This window comes from Acomys minous, assembly GCF_964271855.1.
Source record: "Acomys minous genome assembly, chromosome: 5".
Lineage (NCBI taxonomy): Eukaryota > Metazoa > Chordata > Mammalia > Rodentia > Muridae > Acomys > Acomys minous.
This window is the reverse complement of record NC_140494.1, coordinates 73,062,545-73,087,631: the sequence shown is the minus strand read 5'-3', so window position 1 is coordinate 73,087,631 and position 25,087 is coordinate 73,062,545. Positions and strand designations below refer to the sequence as shown.

Here is a 25,087-nt window from a genome sequence, read left to right as displayed (position 1 = left end):
CTCAGCCCTTTGCACATATGTAACAGTTGTACAGCTTGGTTGTCACGTGAGACTCCTAACAGCAGGGATTGTCTCTGACTCTGTGGTTGACTTTTGGATCCCTTTTCCCTAAGCAAGCTGCCTTGTCTAACCTCAACAGAAGATGTGCCTAGTCTTACTGGAACTTGATACACCAAACCTAGTTGGCATTCATGGGCAGCCTCCCCTTGTCTGAGGATAAAGGAGGAATGCATGGATGAGGGGAAAGTGGGGGTGAGAGGGAGGGACTGAGGGAAGGGGAGGGAGGGGAAGTCATGGTCAGATGCAAAGTAAATAAATAATTAATTTAAAAAAGAAAAGAAAAATAGATTGTACCTCATAATTGCAGCCATATTTGTTCATGTGCAAGCATCTCCCAAGTGGTACTGGTTGTGGAGGCATGAAGAGATCGTGGAGAGATTACAGAGAGCAGCTGGGGCTGGCACTGAGAGAGGCCAGGAGAAGACATTGGAGAAAGTGGAATCCTGGTAGCAGCTGATGCCACAGTATTACAGGCAGCATGAAGAGAGTTTGAGGGCTGATGCAGTGAAGAGGGCCCAGGAGAGGCTATTGGTGAAAGTGTAGCTCAGCTGTGGCAGAAGACCCCAGCATTTTAGAATTATCAGTACCTGGTTGGCCACCAAAAGCAGGAGCACTGGTGGTGTGGAGCTTGCCCGAGCTTAGATGACAAGTTGTCTGTATCACAGAGGGTGAAGATGGAGAGGTGGCCCAAGCCACAGAAGACCACGGATGAGTCCTAGATGTTGGGCGCTGAGTTGCTTATACTGCTGGAGTTTGGTTTTCCTTTGTTCAGATTGTGAGTGTGCCTGGGTTCTTTTTTTTTAATTTATTTTTTTATTAATTTATTCTTGTTACATCTCCATGGTTATCCCATCCCTTGTATCCTCCCATTCCTCCCTCCCTCCCATTTTCCCCTTATTCCCCTCCCCTATGACTGTACCTGAGGGGGACTTCCTCCCCCTTTATATGCTCATAAGGTATCAAGTCTCTTCTTGGTAGCCTGCTATCCTTCCTCTGAGTGCCACCAGGTCTCCCCCTCCAGGGGACATGGTCAAATATGAGGCACCAGAGTACATGTGAAAGTCATATCCCACTCTCCACTCAACTGTGGGGAATGTCCTGTCCATTGGCTAGATCTGGGTAAGGGTTTGAAGTTTATGGCCTGTATTGTTCTTGGCTGGTGCCATAGTTTGAGCGGGACCCCTGGGCCCAAATCTGCCTATCATAATGTTCTTCTTGTAGGTTTCTAGGACCCTCTAGATCCTTCTACTTTGCCATTCTCCCATGCTTCTCTCATCTAGAGTCCCAAGGTTCTTCCTTTTTAAAATAAGAAAATATTATGCTGGGCACAGTGGCGCACACCTTTAATCCAAGCACTCAAGAGGCAGAGGCAGCCAGATCACTGTGAGTTCGAGGCTAGCCTGGTCTACAATGTGAGTCTGGGACAACCAAGGCTCCACAGAGAAACCCTGTCTCAAAAATTTTAAAAATTAAAAAATATTTAATTTATTTTTTATTTTACAGGAGCTGGTGGTTGGAAAACTTCTTTAAGCTTTTTTTTTTTTTAAGAAAGTTTTGTTTTGTTTTTTTAAAGGATTTTTAAAGGATGTATTTATTTTTATTTTATGTACATTGATGTTTTGCCTGCATGTATATCTGTTTGAAGGTGTCAGAACTCCTGGACCTGGACTTACAGACAATGGTGAGCTGCCACGTGGGTGCTGGGAATTGAACCCGTGTCCTTTGGAAGAACAATTAGTACTCTTAGCCACTGAGCCATCTCTCCATCTCCAAGGCATTGGAGCTTAAGAGAGGATGGATATTTTAAAAATTCTAGAGTGTTTAGATTTGTAAGTCTATGAGACTTTTTAAGTTTGTAAAGTGTTTTAAATCATGATGTTGATATTAATGTATGATCTTAGGGATGAACAAAAAAGGAAAGCATATGGCTAAACAGTGATGTGTGTGTGTGTCAAGTTGACAAGGGGTCAGTTGTGTTCTCTAGACTTATGTAAATTTGACATAAGCTGTAGTCATCTGAGAAGAGGGGACAAACCTCAGTTGAGAAAATGTCTCCATAAGCTCTAGCTCTAGCTTGGCCTATGCAGAATTTTTTAAAATTAGTGGTTGATGAGGGATGGCCCACCCCACTCAGGACAGTGCCACCTCTGAGATGCTGGTCCTAGGTCCTATAAGAAAGCCATGAGGAGCAAGCCAGTGAGCAGCATCCCTCCATGGCCTCTGCATCAACTCCTGCTTCCACGGTCCTGCCCTGCTTGAGTTCCTATCCTGACTTCCTTCAGTGATCAACAGAGAAGTGGACGCCTAAGCCAAATAAACATTTTCATTCCCAAGTTCCTTTTGGGCATAGTGTTTAATCACAGCGTAGAAAAGTAACCAAGATAGAAGGGAACGGAGATAATAAGCAATAAGAAAAAAAATAGCATGTGGATATAGCCAGGCTGTGGCTATATAACAGGTTAGGCAGACAGAAACCCCGTGCAGAAAATTACCATCACCTTTGAGTTAAGGGCCACAGACTTGTTCTAAGTAAAACCGTGGCCGACTCACTTCCCCTCCTCCCCCCTCTCCACCACCACCCCACTACCACCCCCGGCCCCTCAACCTCCCTCGGGGAGTCTCCAATCTCCTCAGCCTCCAGAGTGCCTCTGTCTACTCATGAGTAAGTGAACATCTGCTGCCTGTCCCGGACACACCCCTTCCTGGCCTGTTTTCACCCATCTGGAGCAGAACAGTTCCAAGAGATTCTTAACGGACACAGGCAGCCTAGGAACAGTAGCCAGGCAGGTGTTCCAAGCAGGTGGTCAAGCCTGGGCAATGGATCAGAAGAGGGTGAGATATCACTGTGTCCCCCCACAATAAATTCTGACCAGATACTAGGAGAACGAGCCAGTTTTCATTAGCGGTGAGTAGGGTTGGGAGCGCGTAGAGTGTGGGAGTCGTGAAACGAATCATCTGAAGCCAGCCCTTGCCGTTGAGTAGCAAAGCCAAGCAATGTGAATTCCCCCTTGGCTCCTTCTTTTACCCATTTTCTTTTATTCATGCACACACTCTGTGAACACTTACTGAATACTAAGTGCCACCCCAGAAGAGACGTCACAGAGGATAACTGAGGAGTGCTGCTGCCGGAAGCAGTACTCTCCCGACTTCCTGAGTGCCGATTTCTTTCTCCCTTCTGGCAGGGAGGAATCATAAATCATAAACCTACTTGTGAAGTCTCTCATACATTGCAACGATTGCATTCCTGACAGACTACATGAAGGATGTTAAAATACAACGTGCGTTTCGAGCAGATTGACAGCGGTCAGTGATGGAGTTGGGCAGCACGCAACCTCTGCAGCTGATGCACAGGGAGTCTAGTGAGACTGAGCCATGCAGAACAGAGCCCTTGAAAGGAACCGTGGGAAAGTTTCTAGGAGAGGAAGTTGAATGTCCTGATGAACATAAAAGGTTCAAGATACAGTTTCAGAAGAGAAAGAAAAATGAGTCTCAGCCCTGGCCTCCGCCGCTTTGTAAAGGAGAACGTGAGGTGACAGAGTGAGCTCTCTTGCACAGGGTCAGCCTTCAGACCGGCTAACTTATAGGAACAAGGTAATCCTAATCCATCACTTTCCAAAAAGAGTAAGGAGCATGGTTGCCCCTAAGGAAAAAAGGAAAGGACATCTCTAAAGGGATAGAGATTAAGTTTGTATTAGAGACAATTGGGCTTTCAATAGATAGTATCAGTTTTAAATATATAGTATCAGTTGAGAGTGCAAGATGGCATAGGAGGTAAGAGCTTGCTGCCAAGCTACATGACCTGACTTCAATGCCCCAGAGCAATGGTGGACTGAGAGACTAAACTCTGAGCTCCATACTTGTGCTGTGGCATGAAAGCATGTGTGCACACACACAATCAATCAGCCAATCAATTAATCAACAAATTCAGTTTTTAAAAGTTGAATGTATTGCCCCATCTAGTCACACCTCCCACAATACTCTTTCTTCTTCTTCTTCTTCTTCTTCTTCTTCTTCTTCTTCTTCTTCTTCTTCTTCTCTCTTCCCTCTCTCTTCTCTCTCTCTCTCTCTCTCTCTCTCTCTCTCTCTCTCTCTCTCTCTCTCTCTCTCTCTTTTGAGGCAAGTTCTAGTGTACCCCAGGTTATCCTTGAGTTCACCATATATCCAAGAACCCTGAATTACTGGTCTCCTGTCTTTCCCTCCCATGCGCTCCCCTATGCCTGGTGCTTCTGCATAGCAGTTCAGTTGCTTAGTATAGAACATCTGTGAGGAAAAGCGTAGCAGGTGTTATAATTGCAACTGCTTTGAGAGGAAACAACTCGAAGCTGAAGGTTGTGTAGCACAGGACAATCTAGGTCAAGCCCAGAACCTTCTCCACTTTCATTCCTAGTTATCACCTATTGGTCTTCTTCTCAGTTACTTCCTCCAGGAACCATGCCCTTCCCCCACCCTTGCTCAGCTCCCTGTCTGCTTCTCTGCAGATGCAGTGTTTTGTGTTTTGCCTTATTTTGGCTTATTTCCAAGGGTCTCTCTGTCATAACTGTAGGAAGTCACGTTTATGAGCCATTTCAGAACCTTGAGGTCACAGCCCAAATGGAAGGCAGGATGCACTAGGGCACTGAGGGCTGGAGAAGCAATAAACCTAATTGTGGGGCACAAAAAAACATGATGAACTTGTCCTTAATTCTGTCTTCTATCTGAGTCCATAGAGACTCATTCTGGGATATAGACCATGGCTGCAGGCATCTCCAGGAGAAGGCCAGTAGAAGCTGTACAGGATGCAGTGTCAGAGTTTATAAGCTCTGTCTATTGGAAGCAGGCCCCCAGCCAGAGCCAGCAGCTGGGAATATGCAGACTCTAATACAGCCATGGAGAAGAGCTGGCAGAGCTTGGCATGCTGTCAGACCTCAGACAAATGACAGGGTATTCAGTGTAATGTGCCAGCTGAACCCGAGAGAAGGGCTCAAGGAAGAAAACAAAGGATGTGACTGTGTCCACTCACTCGGTGAGTGCCTGGAGCTAACGGCCACTCCAAGAATACGTGATGCAGAATTCAAGTCCCAACATGCACAAGAGTTGACGAAAATGCACAGAAAAAAAACAAAGAAAAATATTTAAAAGATAGTGAATTCAGATGAGGAAAGTATAAGCCAAGAGCTCTTATGCCAAAAAAAAAAAAAAAAGGAATAATTAGAGAGCTTTGAATGAGACTCTTTGATAGAGTGATAGCCTAACCTAGTATGTGCTCAGCCCTGGGTTATTTACCCAAAATAAGAAAGAGGAGGAGAGGGAGAGGGAAAGGGAGAAGGAGAGAGAGAAGGAGAGGCACAGAGAGAAAGAGAGAGAGAGAGAGAGAGAGAGAGAGAGAGAGAGAGAGAGAGAGAGAGAGAAGATTATGGTCAGCCTGGTCTAAATAGCAAGTTCCAAAAGTCTAAGCCATCTGAGGATACATACTGAGATCCTATTTCAGAAAGAGAGAGTGAGCAGAGAGGAGAGAAGGGGAGATTGAGAGAGGAAAAAAGAAGGAAGGAGAGACAGACACTTGTTTAGTCATACAAAGCTGAACACCAGAAGAAAATAGAAAACAGCTATCTCTACAGAGTGAAACTGGAAGACGGAAAGGCAAGTTCAGGCCAGTGGGATGGCTCAGGAGGTAAAGCCTTTGGCTGGGGAAGCCTGAGTTCAACTCCTAGATGCCAAGGTGAAAGGAGAGCGCTAACTCCAGAGCGTGGTCCCCTGAGCTCCACACAAACACCCTGGCATGTGTCCATGTACACAATGATAAGAATGATGGTGATGATGTAAAAATATAAAGGTATTTAGGAAGGAAACTGCTAATTTTACATACCATATTCTTATAAACTATTTTTCTTTCTTCGTTTTTGGTTTTCAGTTATTTAAGACAGGGTTTCTCTTGGTATCCTTGGCTGTCCTGGACTTGCTCGGTAGACCAGGCTGGCCTCGAATTCATAGAGATCCGCCTGCCTCTGCCCCCCAAGTGCTGGGATTACAGGTGTGTGCCTCTGTGGCTGTCTTTTGTTTGTTTGCTTGTTATTTATTTATTTATTTATTTATTTATTTTTGGTTTTTGGAGACAGGGTTTCTCTGTGTAGCCTTGACTGTCCTGGACTCAATTTGTAGGCCAGGCTAGCTGCCTGACTCTGCCTCTCCAAGTGCTGGGATTACAGGCATGCACATCCATGCCCAGCTATAAAACTATTTTTGATAGCAATAAAGTATGCTGAAATGTACACAGCATAAACTTTTCCCACAATCACTATATGATTGTTGGAAAATGCAACTGGGTCTAAGCATATTTACAATTTTTTTTGAGATAAGGTTTAATTTAGCTCAGGCTTGTTTTAGGCCCACTAAGTCATCAAGGATGGCTTTGAACTTCTAATCCTTCTGCCTCCACATACCAAGGTGCTAGTGGTCAAAGCCAGGGCCTCCTGCATACTAGGCAAACACTCTGCAAGCTGAACTCTACACTCAACTCACAGTCACAACCTTCTTTTAAATTATTGTTTTAATTTTTATTTTTAAGTGCGCATGTGTGTGCCTGCGTGTGCACATGTGTGATGGGAGTGCAGTGCCTGAGGAGGCCAGAGCAAGATGTCAGATTCCCTGGAACTGGAATCAAGGCAGCTCTAAACCTAACTCTGGTGTTTTGGAAGGACAGTACAAGCTCTCAGCTACTGAGTCATTGCAGACCAGACAGTTATACTCTTGGATAGCCTCTTTTTATCACAACATATTTCTAAAATGGGCTCATCATCCCAAACAAGTTCAATAGCAAAACAAAGTCAGCCTCCCACATCCTTCCCCAGTCCCAGACAGCCTGCACTCTACTTTCCACCTCCATCCCGAGCTCACTAGTGAACCGGAGGGAAAGATGTCAGAGAGGAACCCTGAGGCCAAGGTCGGCTCCATGAGGTCAAGACTCAGAGCATATGATGGGAGAGGACTAAAGAGGTCAGGACACCCAAGAATGCTTTAGAGCTGTAGAGGAACGCAGAACAACACTCTGTAAGTCACAGCCAGTCTGGACTTCCGGGTAAGATGATTGACTAGAAGCCATGTCAGGACCAGTGGGTGGTTAAAGTCTGCGAATGAGAGAGAGAGAGAGAGAGAGAGAGAGAGAGAGAGAGAGCATATTTTATCACTCCACCAGCTATTTCTGACCCAGAATCAACTTCCTCCAACAGTCCAACAAACTTCCTCTGTTATTGGACCCATGAACTTCTCTCCCATTGGGAAAATTATAGGATGTCTGCTGAAGAGACAAGCCAACTGGCGACTGCAACAAGAGACTGATGGAAATTGAGGAGCAAATAGAAGACCCCAATAAGTATACATTGGATGTGAGCATTGAAATCATTGTTAAGCTGTCAGTGGTGACGTAAAACTCTCACTGGCAAAGCCTCAAGTGGCTTGAGTCCCACACCACATGTTCAATCCTGCATCTCTTCCAGTATTTCAAAACTGTCAGTGTCAGTGACAAGTAAGTTCCCAGTGATCTGTGTCTCTGAGTGCCTAGTTCGGTTGTTAGTTGACTATACGGATCTTTTCATTATCCAAAGCAACCTTCACTTCTTGATAAATTCTGGCTTTGCTTTCTGTGCTCCAGTTCAGCACCAAAGCCTGATGGGGGTAACCTATTCCCTCACCATCACTAACTGTGGCTTTGTCTTAGCAATAGCTTGTGCTAATGCTAATGAACCACGGTTCAACAGCAGCAAAGCCAGCTCCAAACTCCAGAACTTTCTGTTCTTTCCAAGTCACATATGACTGACTTGGGGCATTTGTATCGACCACTAGGGTTGTGTTTAGGTCATGATGGTCACAGCCACCTCAAGTACCTTAAACTTCTCCCTAGCCGAGCCTCCTCCCATCAGTCTCCTCCCATCAGAGGCAGACTACCAAAGACAAGGCAGTGGGATTCTTCAACACCCCCCTCCCACATCTCCATGAGCACTGTCACATGTAGCAGAGTCTACCTCTGCACCCAGAGGCCTTTTAGTTAACATGTGATCAATAAAGGTATCCCACCTTTCCATGCCCAGAAAATCTGTTCACTGAGTAAACATACATCCTCATCCAGTGCTACATCTCCAGAGAGAGAGAGAGAGTAGCATGAGGGGCTTCGGCCAAGCAGACCCAGCAAGTTTAGTGGTGGTCCCTAATCGGAAGTGGCCCTGAGTCATGGGGGTTTAAACTATACGTCTCAAAATTTGTTTTTGTTTTTGTACTACTCAAGGTGGTTAGTGGCTCCTAAGAGCACATGTATACGCTCAAAGGGGCAGAAGAGAAGTTATGGGGTATAGATTTAATTAAGCTTTCAGAGGAGCTAAGTGAAGTAGACTTGGTTATTTGTGCAGAAGACAGCAGCATTCGAAAGATTAAACCTGAAATAATTAAAATAATTGCTAATGTTAATTGAACACGCCAAGTATCACCTTTATTGAAAGCATCTCTCTTGAATTATAGCCATCCTAAACAAAAAGACCATTAAGGCCGGTGGATCTGGACCCAGAAGGGTCAGCTCAAACTACGGTACCAACCAAGGTAAATACATGCAGTAAACCTTGACCCCCTATCCAGAGCCAGCCAATGGACACCACATTCTCCACAACTGCATGAAGAGCAGGGATGGTCTCAGACATGAACTCTGGCGCCCACATTTTGTAGGAACCAGGCCCGACTGGGCTACCTGCCTGTCTTGCTGTTTCATGTCCTGTTTCTAGCAGCTTCCATGTCTGTGTTTATCTTGGTTAGCTAGTCGTGTTTACTGCTCTGAGAACACGCCTCTCCCTTCCTCAAGACTTTTCCTCCTGTGTGCAATCACCTCTTAAGGGATTTCACCTGGGAGGAGGATTCCTGTTTTGCTGCCTATAAGAAGGCTCTTTGGAACTCTGGAGAGAGATAATAAACCGCTGCCGCGGTCACGGCCATGGCTGCTGCTCTCTTAGCACGAAGGACCCACTGTGTTATTGTGTGTGTGTGTGTGTGTGTGTGTGTGTGTGTGCATGTGTGTGTACATGAGCTAAATCTGCAGTCCCTCGCCCTCGACTCGGTACTGCGGTGGTGCAGGTGCCACAAGTGGAGGTTCCACCAAGATCAGGGAGAGAAGGGAAGAAGCTGACGGATCGCCCAGGGAAGCTGGCCAGCGCCTCAGGGAGGTAGGAAATGGGCATATTGGAAATAGGTGCCACAGGTTTGTCCACGGTTTTGGTGGACTAGTGATTAAGGCACCGGGAAAATGGGTGCCGTGGGTTCATCCACGGTTTTGGTGGATCAAGCATTGAGATTGTTAGAGGATCAAGGCACCAGGATTAAGGATGAGAGTGTTAAAGATTTTATGAAAACAATAGAATTGAGTAGTCCTTGGTTTATGGTATCGGGAGAGCTAAATGTCCAAGATTGTGATCAGGTGAAGTCTGATCTCCAGAGGATTTCACAAAAGGAAGGGTCCAACAGTGTTCCTATCGCTACCTTTTTGTTACTGCGTCTTGTTAGAGATGCGCTTAGGAGCAAGGATGAGAAAATAAGAGAGCAGCTAGGAAGTTTGGAACTTGCCCTAAATGAAGTGCAGGAGGAGCAATCTGTAAAATTTTTGGCCCCATCTGAGATTGCCTCTGATATATCTCCTTCTAATTCTGAGGAGGAAGAGGCAACTTTAACCTCTAAGATACGGGCCCTAAAGAAGAAGTTGAAGGAGTGTAAGATTAAAGGGAAAGAAGAGGAGAGCGGCCCCGGCGTATAACCCAGATTATCAAAGTCAATTATCTTTGGCAAAGCCTTCTGCTCCCCCTTGGGGAGTAGTCTTTCCAGTAGTCTAAGTGCCTCACCCAATTAACCCAGGGCAAACGCAGAGATAGCATGAAGCCCTCCAGTTTAAAGACAGAAAACAGCTTAAGGAGGCAGTATTGGCCTATGGTCCGTACGCCCCTTTTACGATTGCCATTTTTGAATCCTTCACAGGACAATTAACACCTAGTGATTGGCAACAAATGTGTAGAGCAGTCCTCAGTGGGGGTGATTATTTGCTTTGGCACAGTGATTATCAAGAACAGTGTACTCAGACTGCCGCACTTATGCGGCAGCTGGGGTTCCACAGAGAAACGTGGATATGCTAGCAGGCATGGGTTTGTATACTGAACTTAGTGCCCAGATACAATATGATCCAGGTGTGTATGCACAAATTGCAACTTGCGCCACGAGGGCTTGGAAGTCCTTGCCTAATAAGGGGGCAGGAGAACAGCTGTCTAAAGTGGTCCAGGGACCCTCGGAGCCCTTCCAGGTATTTGTTGGTCGCCTTATGCAATTGACAGGAGGGTTTTGAAGTACAAAGCCTCGCCCTCGACTTGGTACCGCGGTGGTGCGGGAGCCACACATTTGACCACTTCCTCTTGGTGGGGATAGCTGGTGACACTCAGAGGAAAGGGAAGCAGACTACCAGGAAGAGGCCTGATAGGCTGTGATCTTATAGTGGGGGCAAGGTCCCCTTCTGTCACAGCCCTAAGGGAGGGGAATAGGATGAAAGAGGGAGGGATGGGGAACAGGGCAATACATGGGGGGGAATAACAAATGAGACGTAATCTGAATAAATTACTTGAATAAAAATGAAAAAAAAACTATAGCTATCCAATACCATCAACCACTACAGAAGGTGAGTGGACTACGTGTGTATATCACCTCCAAAATGCATGCATGTGATAGAATTAGTTTAGAAACAATTGGGGCGCTATGGGCGGAACCTTTACGGTTAGTGCTCCACCAGAAGGCCAAGTGTGGTGCGACACAAGTTAACCTTAGGCCTGAAGAGGTGCAAGAAGATCAGGACTTCCAGAGCATCCTTGACTACGTAAAAGTTCAAGGCCAGACCAGGCTACCCTCAGACTTCCTGCTCTCCCCCTCTTGAAGGATCGCAGAACGGAATCCGGAAGCGGCCTCCCTCCACTCTGACTCTGCGATCAGAGCCTTCTAGCCTCCCAAATGGAACTGACAAAGACATGACGTCCATCTTTTCATCTTTACTTTGCGTGAGGCAAACTGGGGCACACAGCCATTTCCTGACTAGCTCAGAGTCACGTACACAATTCTCTCCAATATGCTAGTGTTTCTTCCTACAGAAAGATCTAGAAGAGATCAAACGTAACCGAGGGCCAAGGAAACGCAGCAGCACACACTGGACACGTTGAGGGGCGGTGTCTGTCTGAGAGGGTCTTCCTCCCGGTGGGGGTGTGGGGGAGAATCTGTGGAGGATGCCTGCTGTTCTTCTGGTGTGTGTAGGAGGGGAGTTCATTGTTATGTGCGGGTTTCTTAGATTGTCTTGGGGTTCCTCTTATGGAAAGAGCACAGTCGAGGGTTCTGAGCACACGGAGGTGGAGAAGCAGAGTCTGGCGGAACCCACTTGCCTTGTGAGGACAGTTGCTAAATAGAAACGAGAAAATGTCAGCATGTGACTAAGCAGGCTGTGTGACCTCAGGCATTCCTCCTAACTCTGCCTTGCAGTCTTCTCATATTTAAAAGGTCAGGCTTTGAAGCACACTGTCTCTGAAGTCTCCGGCTCTGAGTCTCCCGTGCCACAGGGACACTTGGCCCCTTACAGCTCAGGTCCCATGTGTGTCCCATGCTTCTCTTACTCGGCCCCTGCCGTATTCCATCCACAACCTCCCACTGTCCCGACACCATCTGTTGTCCTCAGATGTCCTGGTAGCCCAAGAATGTGCTTTCCACAGGACGGTTCTCCTATGTAAGATGAGGCTCTGCACGGTAAAGACCACGTTGATAAAACAACACAGATATGCTAATTTTTATAGTGACATTTTTCTACCAGAAGGTTCAGAATCTGGGGCCGGTCACATGGCTCAACGAGTAGAGGTGCCTACTGTCAAGCCTGAGGCTGTGAGGTCTACCCTCCAGACCCACCGGTGGAAAAGAGAACTGACTTCTGCAAGTTCTCTGACTTTCGCACACGTTGGGATATAAATATATGTTCACACACACAAGCACACACACACACACTAAATAAATAGATAAATAAATAAATAAAAATGTAACAAAATTTAATCTCAAACTACCTACTTTAAAGTATTGATTATATTAGAATTAAATACATTTATTTAGAATGTAGAAAGGTTAAAAATTGCATGTAACCCCCCAATAAAATAACTTAGACTAGAAGACTATCTTTTACTTCCTAATATTAATTCTTAAGAAATTTGTTAGAGACAGGTGTGGTGGTGCATGCCTGTATTCCCAGCACTCAAGAGGCAGAGCCAGAGACAGGTGGATCTCTGTGAGTTTGAAGTGAGCCTGGTCTACTTAGTGAGTCCAGTACAGCCAAGGCTACATGGAGAAACCCTGTCTGGAAAAAAAGAAAAGGAAGGAAAAAGAAAAAGAAAAAGAAATTTGTTAACATGATTGCATTCATCATAAGAAGTTTGCTTCTGAGAAGCAGTCAGAAGGGGTAAAAAGAAAAAAAAATTGAGACAAGATCGCACTACAAGGCCCTAACTAACTTGGAACTAACTATTTAGCACAGGCTGGCCTCAAACTCACAGAAAGCCTCCTGCTTCTGCCTCAGAATCTCAAGTGCTAACATTTAAGGTATGTATCATCATACCTAGCTTTAAAAGAAAAGAATATACACATATGCATGCCTACATGTGCACACCCCTGCATGTGTGTGAAGCAGATAGAGCAAGAAACTTGTATAAAATTGTTTCCTAAATCAACATACCATGTCTCACTTTGTCATGTGAGAGCAAACGCTGAAACTCCACAGTAATTTGCACAGGTACCTGGGGCTGCTAAGTTCCGTGACAGTCCACGCTGAAACCATCTCCCTGACCACCAGAACCTTGAAGACCTCCCCACTCACCACTGCGGCCCAAGCTGTTCACTTCCTACAATTTTATGCAAGTCAAACTTAAAAAGGCTCTAACACTCCGTTCTCTATACTGTTGCCCCCTGTTAATATAGCTCCATGTCTGGCTGTTGATCTCGGGTGCATTCATGGGGACCAAGACAGCTATGAACATGTGTGCCTGTGAAATTCCCCAGTGCTAACAAGAGAGGTGTTAAATAAACACAGGCTTCAGCTGAGCCTGAAAAATGTGTTTACATACAAACTATCCACACAATCCTGACTGATTCCCAGGGAGCAGGCTCCCTTCATCACAGCCAGGTCTCTCTGTAGAGCCTGCCTGCTCTTGTTTTTCAGCTCCCTGGGCATCTGACTTGTTCCTTGGGAAGCTTGTTTATTTATGCAGTGATGCATCATCCATTTTCCCACTGCAGAGGCTGTCTGCACTCTCATGTGAATCTGGGATAGCTGAACTGGCCCTGACCTGGAGGCCCATGAGCTGCCCACTCCCCAGCATCCCCCAGCCCAGCATCTGCTCTGCCGTCTCTCATTTCCTGTCTCACATCCTTCCCTATCTCCTCACTGTGGTCCGGCTCTCGCCCTACTGCTTCTCTCTACCTTGTTGCTGCTATTAGTAAGTGCGTTATTAGCACATATTAGTTACACACAATCATGGGTTTCATTGTGACACTTCTGTGCACATACAATACACTTTGATCGTGCTCTCCCTGGATTGCTCTCCCTTACCCACTCCCATTCCTGATTTCCATCCTCTTCATTACCAGTCCCCTCATAATTTCATGCCTTTCTTTGTGAGCTGTTGAATTTGAATAGGATTATGTACATGTACATGGGTAAGGGGTTATTTACAGGAGTATGAGCAACCAACCAGTGTCGCAAAGACTGTGTCTCTCCACAGCCTAGAAATACTAACTGCCTATATGTCTTCAGTGATAGCTGGCTCTTGTGTAGATTTTGGATGTAAAACATGATATTTTGATATACCTAATTATCTAGCCAATTAAATCCATTGTCTCACACAGTGAACCCTTCTTTTGTGTCTGGACAAGGGCAGTTGCAATCTACTGTCTGGGAAATGTCCAGTCCATAGTCCTACACAGTCATCTGTAACTGGTCAGGATTCTGAGGGACCATCCCTTTCTACACTGTCAGTTAGAGAAACTCTTCCAGCCTCCCAGAGCAAATGGAAAAACAAGTTTACTAAGCTTCTCCTGTCCAGGGGGAGGAGCAGGAACAAGGAATAAGTCTCGCCCAATGCTACTCCCAGAAGCTCTCTCCACAGCCACTTGCAAGTACTGACTTAGATTTAATTAGTTCTGGGACTGAGTCGGAGGCGTTGGTTTGGCCAGATGATAAAGTTCACAATAAACTAGACAATACAGATTGCAATCTGGTCTCTACAGTTCTGCTCTTTCATTACAACATCACATTTGCATGCGATGAGCCATCTCCTGGATTTGGTTGCTGAGAACAGACTTTCATGCACTAAGAAAACAAAGAATGTGAAGTTCTTTCCTGGATCTGCAATCACCTCTTGGTTGATTATTTACGATCTCTTTGTGTACTGAAAATATGGAACAGGGCACGATGCCACTTGCCTGTGATCCTAAGACTAAGTAAACATGGCAGAAATAACACTGAGAGTTTGAGGTCAGCCTTTGCTAGATGGTAAGATTTAGGCTAGCTTGGGCTATAGAAGGAGACCCCGACTCAAAATCACAAAAACCAACCAACAAAAATTATGATGAATTTTATAATTGATACATACATTTAATGTGGGAAGGTTGGGTTTTTACCTCAAGCACTAGCAGTGGATTCTACAATAAGGTATAGAATCAACAACACAGATTTTTAGATCAAAACAGAGCCTTCATTCACTCCCATTCTACTCAAATAAGAATAATCATGAGGTAGGCATAGCAGGGCACACTTGTCATTCCAGCATGTAAGAAGTAGAGGCAGAAAGAGCAGAAGTTCAAGGTCATCCTCAGCAACATGGTGAGTTTGAGGCCAGCCTGAGCTACAGGAGATGCAGAACATATTGAAGTAAATCTCTGCATTATAAGATACCCAAGGACACATGTTTCGCTTAATGTGACCAAACTGTATACTGAAGGAGACATGCCACATCAGTTTCTTCTAAAGCTACAGTTAACATGGTTTGTGCTTTAGGAGTTGAGCAGATACCAGCAACCATAAGCTGTTTGACATGCAATATTGACACTAACTCGGTTCAAATCCTTATCTTCTGTTCTTCGTCTTCTAGAGCATCATCAAGATGGCCAGCCTAGAATTAGATTCAGGTATGGAGATTCTGTCCTACCATCTTGATGTTCAGCAGCCAGGGGGGCTGGATTCCACATCTGGTAGACCGATCTAGGTGCTGCTCAGTTGGACCTTGAGGCCAAAGTTCCAGTTCCTCTCTCAGGAATGACTAGAGTGCTTTAAGGCAAGGCATGTGAGCTAGGCAAGGCTCCTGGAATCATGGGGGAGGGGGAGCAGGGGGGAAGGTGCAAGTGATTTTCCACCTAGTGTTACAGCTAGCCCTTTTAGAATGAGATGGCTGGTATCAGGCTGCTGTGGAGACTTAGCCATGATGATACCAAAAGTGTTACATCCCCTTTGTCAAACTGCTGAACTAAGCACAGCAGAGGAAGCAGGAGGGTCTGGTAAGGCACAGGCCTGGCAGACGCTTCACCTGCAGTCAGCACCAGTCTTGCCGCAAAGAAACAGGCTTCATTGGCTACCAAGGCAGCTCTGCCATGCTGCCTTGACTGCCTTGGCCAGCAGTCAAACCCCACATGTCCAGCAGTGGAGGAATGGTGCAAGCATGTGAGAGCGCAAGCCAATAAGCTTTTATTTATAATCCTTGGGCAGTGGAGAAGGGTTTGAGAGTGAATGTGTCTGAGTCACTGGAACTAGAGGTGCCAGGATACTTAATCTACATGCAATGGTACAGTACCTCATTTACATATAGTAGTATGGGGTACTATCACAATTTTTAATTATCCTATGGGGGGAGGGGGGAACTTCCAGGTACAATTAAAAGTCATTTACTTAGGGCTAGGATCTCCTTAGCAAGTGCTCTTAACCACTGAGCCATCTCTCCAGTCCCTAAGGATCTACTTAGCATAGGGTGAGGTATTCCAGGAATCCTCAGGTGCTTACCAAACAAGTTTTATCGGGAAAGGATCAGGCATGTAATCTTCCCTGAGGGCTATGTAATGCTCCTCAGAGTTTTTAGGGTTCAGAGAGGGGACACCCCCTCCCCAAAAAGAGAGTCTGTCATAATAGACCAAGCTCTGTTGGTTATCTGGATACACCAGACTTTGACCTCTCCAGCAGCACTCCACACCCTCTCACTGATACAAAATAGCTATGTAATGGTCAGAATTTTAAATGTGGTGCCAACATTTTCTCTTTGTGTGTAGAAAGGCACATATCAAAAAACTTATATCTGAACTGGGTGTTGTGGCACATGCCTTTAATCTCAGCACTCGGAAGGCAGAGACAGGAGGAATGCTGTGAGTTTGAGGCCAGCCTGGTCTACAAAATGAGTCCAGATCAGCCAAGACTACACAGAGAAACCCTGTCTCAAACCACCCCTACCCCCAAAAGCATATATCTGTAGTGTGTCATAAGGTGGGGCTAGGAGAGAGTACTAAAGCCTCAGGCAGGTAGAAGCTAGGGCCATCTGTCTCTCAAACTTCATGGCCATGGCTGGAACACCAGTGAGGAAGCCGACGGTGAGCAAGGACTTCTGGGACTATCTCATGAATACCTAACTCTGAGGGGTACCAACTGGGGTCTCTTCATTGATGCTGTCAATGAGGTGAAGAAATCTCCAGAGATTATCAGTTGCTACTCTTTGACATTCATGAGATTTGCCCAGGAGGTACAACTTTGAAACTGGCTTCTGCTTGCATGCCATGTAACAATTGGAGTAGCTCGGCTCATTCAGGGAGGAGAGGTAGCAGTGCCTCAGAGAGTGCCTCAGCAGTGCTCTCTAGAGGGACAGTCCACCAGCCTGTTGATGCTTGTTTTTTAACCTCTATTTTTTGGGGGTATTGAAGCCTCTACTTCCCTTCCACCAACCTTTTAAACCTGGGTGTGAGAAAGGATGTTAGTGGGGAGAGGGGGCGCAGACTTCTTTACTTCTCCCAGCTGTTTATGGTCAATTGGGTTCTTTGGGGGCAATGCCAATCTTTGTCAACAGCAAACGCCGCAAGCAGTCTCCACTGAGCCGTTGCATTGAACTGTTTCTCTCAGTCCGTCACACTGGTCTCTGGTCTTTCTGAACTACTACATGCCTCATGCCACCAATGTGATGTGTGCTGGCCCGCGGGACAAATCTAACCAGGGTTCACCTGAAGGAGGAGTGGGGATTGAAAGTGGGGTACAGAGACGCAAGAAATAATGAGTCAAGCCTGGAAATTTTTGGTCAAGACTCTCTTTAATGGTATAGCAAGGTCAATAGGATCTATTCTGATCCCTCTCTCCCTAGGTCCCAGGCAAGAAGAACACAATAGCCTGAGTAGCTCTTTGTAGGAACTTTCTTAATCCTCTGGGTAGCTCTCTGTAAGGACTTCCTTAATCCTCTGGGTGTCTCTCAGTAAGGATTTCCCTACTTCTTTCAAAGGTAAATGGTCCAAGGATGGCCTGGAACACAAAGACCTAGTCCATCAGGCAAAGCTCAGCAACTGGAAGGTCACAGCCTGCAGCCTAAGCACAGGATTTCTAACATGGCCGAATTTAGCAGGGCTCCCCACACCAATGTGCGCCAAACTTTCTTTCTCTGTGCTCTTCTACTTATTTTCCTCAGAGTTCTAGACCATGCCCCTCTCTGTGCTACACAAGGCAGGCTGCAGCTACCAGCTGGCAAAGACCACGCCCCACATGAGACATTATAAGTTATGGACAAAGTAAAGCCCAAACTAAGATCCCACATTTATATAACAACTGAATTTCCAAAGAAACCAAAACTTCCATTACACCAGCCATTGCTGCCGAGCCACAGATCACATCTCCACAAATAGTCTTACTGAGGGGAAAGCAAAAAAAAGCTGTATCTAACATCCATGCCAACACTACAAAATATCTGGGAGTCCCTAAGCCAACCTTCTTTCTTATGCCTTATTGATGCTAAAAGTTGTCTTCATTGAGATTAGTTAAAAAATATGCAACCAATTTAATAATTTTGAATGATATTGTTAGGTCCTACAGTTAAACCTGCATTTATATTATAGCTTCATTGCCAGTTAGCTCATTCTGTTTTTCTTTTTTTATCAGTCTTAAATCTGTGACATAATGAAAATAAATAATTTAAATATTTTCTAAAGAGAGAGAACACGCACATCTATCTGGGCTGGGCAATGGCTCAATGGTTAAGTGTACCGGCTGCTCTCACAGAGAGCTTGACTTTGGATCCCAGTACTTTCATGTCTGTTAACAACTGCCTGTGTAAATCCAGTTCCAGGAGATCTGATACCCTCTTCTGGTCTTTGCAGGCACTTCATGCACATAGTACACATACACACACAACACACACACACACACACCAACACATACACCATAAATTTTTTTTTGTTTTTGATTTTTCAAGACAAGGTTTCTCTGTGTAGCCTTGGCTGTCCTAGACTCACTTTGTAGACCAAGCTGGCCTCAAACTGCCTCCCTCTGCCTCCCTGAGTGCTGGAATTACAGAGGTGCACCATGGCTCCTGACAAATAAGTATTTTAACTTAAAAATAAATAACAAAATGAATGAATAAAAATCAGGAATTGTCTAATATAGATAAGTGCAAAAAGGAGACATGGCAGAAAATAAGCAAGTATAAATACCCGTACATGAGTGAAATAAATAGTACAAATCACTATTAATTAAAGCAAATACAACAGCAATCATGTCAGTTTTCATGGGTGATTACTTCAGCTAAAGCTTTAAAAAGTAGTTTTATTGAGCTACGTCACCCTTTTTAGAGATCTGTTTTTATTGTAATTACATGTACACATGTGTATCTGTGCTCGTGTGTGCTCATGTGTGCTCGTGTGTAGGTATTCACAGAGACTAGAACAGAGCACTGAGTCTCCTGGAGCTGAGATTGCAGGTGGCTATGAGCCACTGTGGGTGCTGGGAATGGAAATGGGGTTCTCTGCTAGAGGAGCCCGCACTTTGCTGCTGAGCCATCCCTCCAGCCTGTTCTCATCCTTTAAAAATACAAGCGTCGGTGATTTCAGTATATACGCAGTTATGCAAGCTTCGCCACTATCTAATTTTAGAATAGTCTCATTGTCCCTCCCCCCCCCCCCCCCCCCCCCGCCAGAAAGCCAGCAAGCACTGAGAGTCGCTCCCAAGTCCCTCCTACTCCTGGAAACCACTAATTTATTTTCTGTCTCTGTAAATTAGTGTGTTTTGGACAGTTCATATAACATGTGGTCTTTTGTGACTAACTCATTTCGTTAAGCATAATGTTTTCAACGTTTGTCTGTGGTCAAGCACATTCTTCACTTAGCAATTCATTTCCTTTCATAGCTCTAGAAAATGTATGTCAATACTGTGGCAAAACTGAAATCTCCAAACTGATTCCTAAGGCACTGTACTGAGTTTTCAAAATCCTTCTAGGACAATAATTTGGTAATCTACATGAAAAAAAAAAACCTTCTAAGACTGCAGACCTCATTGGAAATGATCGGAAAAAAAGTAATCAAGAAAATGTTTATAAATTGGCTTTCAAGGATGATGTTTACAGTGTGGTACCTAATAATGAGACACTTGGAGCAAGGTGGTGCTTATAGATCTAGGCTATGTTGTACAGATGATGCTGTCTGTGTCTTACTGTGGGATACTGTGCTTCCATTTGAAATGATGGAGGAGCATGTTTCCTCTAATATAAATGCTCCTTATGACTCTAAAGAGATGCTCATAGTGACTCAGGAAGTAAACAACCTGTAAGTCTCAAGAAGTCCCTGAAATTTACCAAATGCACACAGCTCCTCTCCCCAAGTTACATGAGCAGTAAGGACTGCTGATCAGAATACAGTCTCCACCTCATTGAGATGCTGTGCAGAAGCTCTGGGATGCAGCTTTCATTAGTCATCACACACATGCACACACACACACGCATACATGCATGTATGTATATGTATATGTATTTGTATATGTATATGAAAAGTATATAGTATACAGTACATTTGATATATCATATATTATATATGATATAGTATTATATATAACATATATTATATATATTTAGAAATATAATGGTGCTAGAGAGATGACTCAGAGTTTAAGAGCACTGACTGTTCTTTCAGAGGACCTGGGTTCAATTCCTAGCACCCACATGGCAGCTCACAGCTCTCTGTAACTCCTGTTCCAGGTGATCTGACACCATCACACAGACATACATGCAGGCAAAACACCAATGTACATAAAATAAAATTTTAAAAATGTTTAAAAAGAAATGTATATGTAATTGCATACATAAAGAAGATGGGAAAGTATATCAAATATGTGTTTATATTTGATTTCTCTGTGCCTCCTAGGGCATATTTATGACTTTAATTTTATGATAAGGAAAAATTAGTTCTTCAACTATTTATTCAACTGTGTAACCCAAAAAGAGCAGGTTAGGCTTCTTTTTTTTTTTTTTTTAAGTGTCTTTGTCTCTAATGACAGGGCTTCCTGGAGAGTTTGCTGGTCTCAAGGGTCATTTCCATGTAGAGTCAAACAGCTGGTCTTCAGCATGACTGTTGGACTAGCTCTGTGGCTCAGCAGCAGAGAGGCCATCGACCATTGGGCTATCCCTGTGCCTCAGTGGTAGACAGCTTGTTTGGCTTGTGAGCCCAGGTGCAGCCTCCAGCCCCTTCTCCCAAATACATAAATTACATAAGATTCTACTTAGTGATTAGAAAATGAAAGGTCATTTTCTCCTGGGGACTCAAATACTGTTTATACCCATCTCCCTGGGAGTTGGGATTTACAGAACTCAAAACTGTTACTATGCATTGACAAAAATCTCATTAATAGTGTTTTGTTTTTGTTTTTGTTTGTTTTTTCTTTTGTTTTTTTTGGTTTTTTGGGGGAAGGGGGGCTTGGCTTCTCTGTCATTCTTTATTTTTGAATCATAGCACCACTACATAATTCCCCTGCCTCATCCTCCCACGTGCTGGAGTTACAGGCCTGAGTAAGAATACCAACTTTCTTCTTAATCTTTTCTAAGAGAGTGAGGAGTCTCTAAAGCTATCCTGGTCTCTGGGAATACAGACATTCATGCATCTCTCACTTAAGCAGACGGACTGACCACTCATATTTTTCCCAGATGATAAGGAACTCATCGTGGTCTTACCAAATACCCTAGGATATGCATATTTCAGCTCTTGCTGTCAAAGCCAGGCACCATTCATTGAATTACAGGCTAATGGCAGCTACTGCAAACAGTTTCAAAGAGAAGCAAAGTCTCTCTCCCTCTTTCTCTCTCTCTTTCTCTCTCTCTCTCTCTCTCTCTCTCTCTCTCTCTCTCTCTCTGTGTGTGTGTGTGTGTGTGTGTGTGTGTGTGTGTGTTTATGAGGCGTGCATACGCTGTAAAAAAGAAAAACAAACCTCAAAATTATTCTCATTCCAAATTATAATTAAACACAATTTTAAAAAATATTTTTGTTTTTATTTTATATGCTTGCATGACTGCCTGCGTACATGTATGTGCATTGTCCATGTAGGCTAAAAGAGGGCATCAGATCCCCTGGAACTATAGTTAAAAACAGTTGTGAGCCACCATGTAGGTGACAGGAACCAAACTCTGGCCCACTGGAAAAGAAATCAGTGTTTTTCCATCTCTCCGGTCCCTTGAGTTATAATTAAATAATAAAAGTGCCAGGCATGGTGGGTGATGTCTATAATCTTAGCTGTAGCAAGAAGAATCTTGGCTTCCACATTTAAAGGCAGCCTGGGCTACACATTCAGATCCTGCCTCAAAATCAGAAAGATAAGTATGTTAATAAATAGAAATCAGTCCCTTATACAAAGCAAATGTTTCCTCAGTTGACCGTTAAGACGCAAACCCCAGAGTCAAAGGCCTCACAAGAAGGCTTGGGTGATAAAAGCTGACGGGCCAGGCCAGCTCCATGGATAAAGGCCCTCGCTGCCAAGCTGGATGACCAAAGCTTGATCCCAAATACACACATGATGGAAGGAGAAAACCAACTCGCACAAGTTGTCCTCTGACCTACACACACACACACACACACACACACACACACACACACACACACTAATTAATGTAATTCGTACAAGAGAAAAAGAGAGAGCTGTAGCTAGAGAGACAGCTCAGCCCTCCAGAGCCCTTGTTCCTACCGCCCACATCAGCTGCCTCGCAGTCACCTCTAACTCCAGCTCCAGGAGATCTGACAGCCACTTTTGGCCTCTGCCAAGCACCCACACACGTGGTGTACATTCACACAGACACATAAACATCAATAAAAATAAACGCTTTTAACTTAGTTCATTGGTTTCTTTTAAATGGTGGCCTATTTTTGAAAACCAAAAAGTGACACCGGTTGTAGAGTACCGCTGCTTTAAGCATACTTTCACTCTTCCCCCAACTTCACTCACTTAAAAAAACACAGAGCCTGAGCCAGCCGGTGGTGGCTCACATCTTTAATCTCAGCAGTTTTGGAGGAAGAGACAGGCAGAGCTCTGGGAGCTCGTCGAGGCCAGCCTAATCTACAGAGAGAGAGTCCAGGACAACCAGAGTTATACAGAGAAACCCTGTCCCAAAACAAATAAGCAAACAAAAAAATACAGAGCCTCCCTATTTCCGTCGTGAATTTACACTCCTCTTTGTGTCCAGTGCTGCTCACAGCACCGCTGACAAAGCCCCTTTGTGCAGTCTGAGCTTACAGAGTTGGCAAGACAGGAAGGTACCCATCCCATGTACACTGGCATTACTTTTTAAAGACTATGGATAGCCCTGCAGCAGTGGTGGCACACGTTTTTAATCCCAGCACTTGGGAGGCAGAGGCAGGCAGATCTCTGTGAGTTCCGGGCCAGCCTGGTCTACAAAGTGAGTCAGGACAACTCTGTGAAATTATATTTGCTTTATTGTGATCCTTTGCAAGTGTGTGTGGGGGGGGGTTGGTGAGGGGAGGGGAGGAGGTGGGGGCGCAGTGAGCTATTGTGTTTCTTTGATTTCAGCCGTAAGTTTACCAAAAACAGATACACAACATAAGATGTTTTTAAAGATTATACAGATGGAAAAAATTGAGGTAGTTGTGAACTGCCTTTCCTTCCCATTTATTTTCTTAGCCAATCAGAAACAATGAGAACTTAGGAAAGTTTCTGGAAAATATGAGCACTCAGAAGGCACACTGCCATCGTGTGACTAGCATGAATGCTGCGGCCCAGCTTTGCACTGACACAGACATGGAGGTGCTCAGGTGCTAGGGAGCTCGGCGTTTACTGAGGAATAAGCATCCACCCAGGATCCTCACGAGTCAATCTTAATTTACTATAGTAGTAACTCTAGGGATGCCAGGCACAGTGCTGTGAGAACTAAGCAGGGCCGTCGGTTGTCTGTGAAGGTCAGGGGTGGCTTCCTGGAAGAGGTGATGTTTGATCTGACATGTGGGAAACAAAAAACGATGAAAATAGTCAGAGGGGCCACAATGTCAAGAAGAAGCTGTATTCCCAAGAGACCAGACAGTGTGGTTTACGGATGTTGGCTCAAGACAGAGGAAAAACAGATGGAGCTGAGAAATATTTAGAGAGCGAGATCCGGAGGAGGAAGTCATGGATTGGATAAGCACGAACAACAAAAATAAACTGTCCAAGGATGAGTCCTAATGCCCAGCTGACACCAAAATCAGTGTTGTCCCCAGGGAAGTGATTGACGGCACATGATCTCCTGAGAGCTCCGCACCTCTTCTGTGCTACTATCTTAATAAAAAAACTTCCTTGAAAGATAACAGAGTGGACGCCCCACATTTCCAAATTCCAAAATCCTACCAAAGCAGTAGTTGATAAAGGGTGGTGTGGGGCCAGTCCGGAGCAGGAGTGGGGTCAAGTCTCCCTTCACTGTATGCGAGCTAGCATCCTGGTGGCCATTAGCTAACAACTCCTTTAGAAAGTGCAAACAGGTCCCTCCTCCCGCTAGCCTAAAGGCCGTGAAACTGTGGGTAAGCTGAATCTGTGTTTCTACTCATGGCCATGCATATTTGGCTCCAGAACAATCCTCCATTGAAGGGAAAGTTGTGAATTTGAATTGACGGGTGCTGAACATCAATAATTGTTATAAGTAAATAAATACATAAACAAACAAATAAATAAATGGAGATCCTCAGTTAGATACCACCTCACATTCACTAGGACGAAAAGGACCTCAAAGTTGACATAAGACTCCTCAAGACCAAATTCTCAGCACACAGGAGCTTTATTTGCCCCAGAGGGGAAAAGAACAGGGAATAAGAAACAAAGACCAGAGACCGAGGACAGGGAGAAGGGGCAGGGAGAGGATGAATGGATTAATAGTGATTGGGCATGTTAATTAGGTGAGCCAAAGGGGGCCATTGATTGCTGGACGTCAATACTTTGATTGTGGACCTCGGTGGTCAGCCTCAAGAGGAGCAAGTAGCCAACTAAGGGAATGGGCCTTGGTGGTTAGCTTTGAGAACATAATCTAGGCTGGGTGCACTGGCATACACCTGTAATCCCTGCACTTAAGGAGGGAGAGGCAGGCCAATCTTTGTGAGTTCGAGGCTGGCCTGGTCTACAAGGACAGCCAAGCCGAAACAGAGAAACGCTATCTTGAAATACCAGAAACCAGAAGAAAATAAAAGTAGGAAGAAGGAGGAGGACGAGAAGGAAGAAAAGGAGGAGAAGAAGAGGAAGGAAGGAAGGAAGGAAGGAAGGAAGAAAGAAAAAAAGAAAAAAGAAAGGAAGAAAGAAAGATAGATAGATAATGTAACCTAACAGTAGTTAGCAAGGAAGTGGGAATAGGGGAAGGGCAAGGCCTGTCAGAGCCGCGTTTGCCATTCTCGGGCCTGCTAGAGCCCCTTCAATGCTGCCCACTACAGAAAAAAAAACAAAAACAAAAGATAACAAACATGAAGAATGATGTGTGTTGGGTCATGGTGCATGCCTTTA

The 25,087-nt window shown here is 44.7% G+C and overlaps 1 long non-coding RNA gene across 1 annotated transcript; it reads left to right on the top strand.

Moving 5' to 3' along the window:
- The first annotated feature begins 2,869 nt into the window (after positions 1-2,869).
- On the top strand, positions 2,870-8,432 carry LOC311598193. Its single transcript, XR_014779515.1, has 3 exons — positions 2,870-2,965; positions 3,243-3,651; positions 7,266-8,432. It is a non-coding gene; the product is annotated as an uncharacterized lncRNA (long non-coding RNA).
- Positions 8,433-25,087: the final 16,655 nt, after the last annotated feature.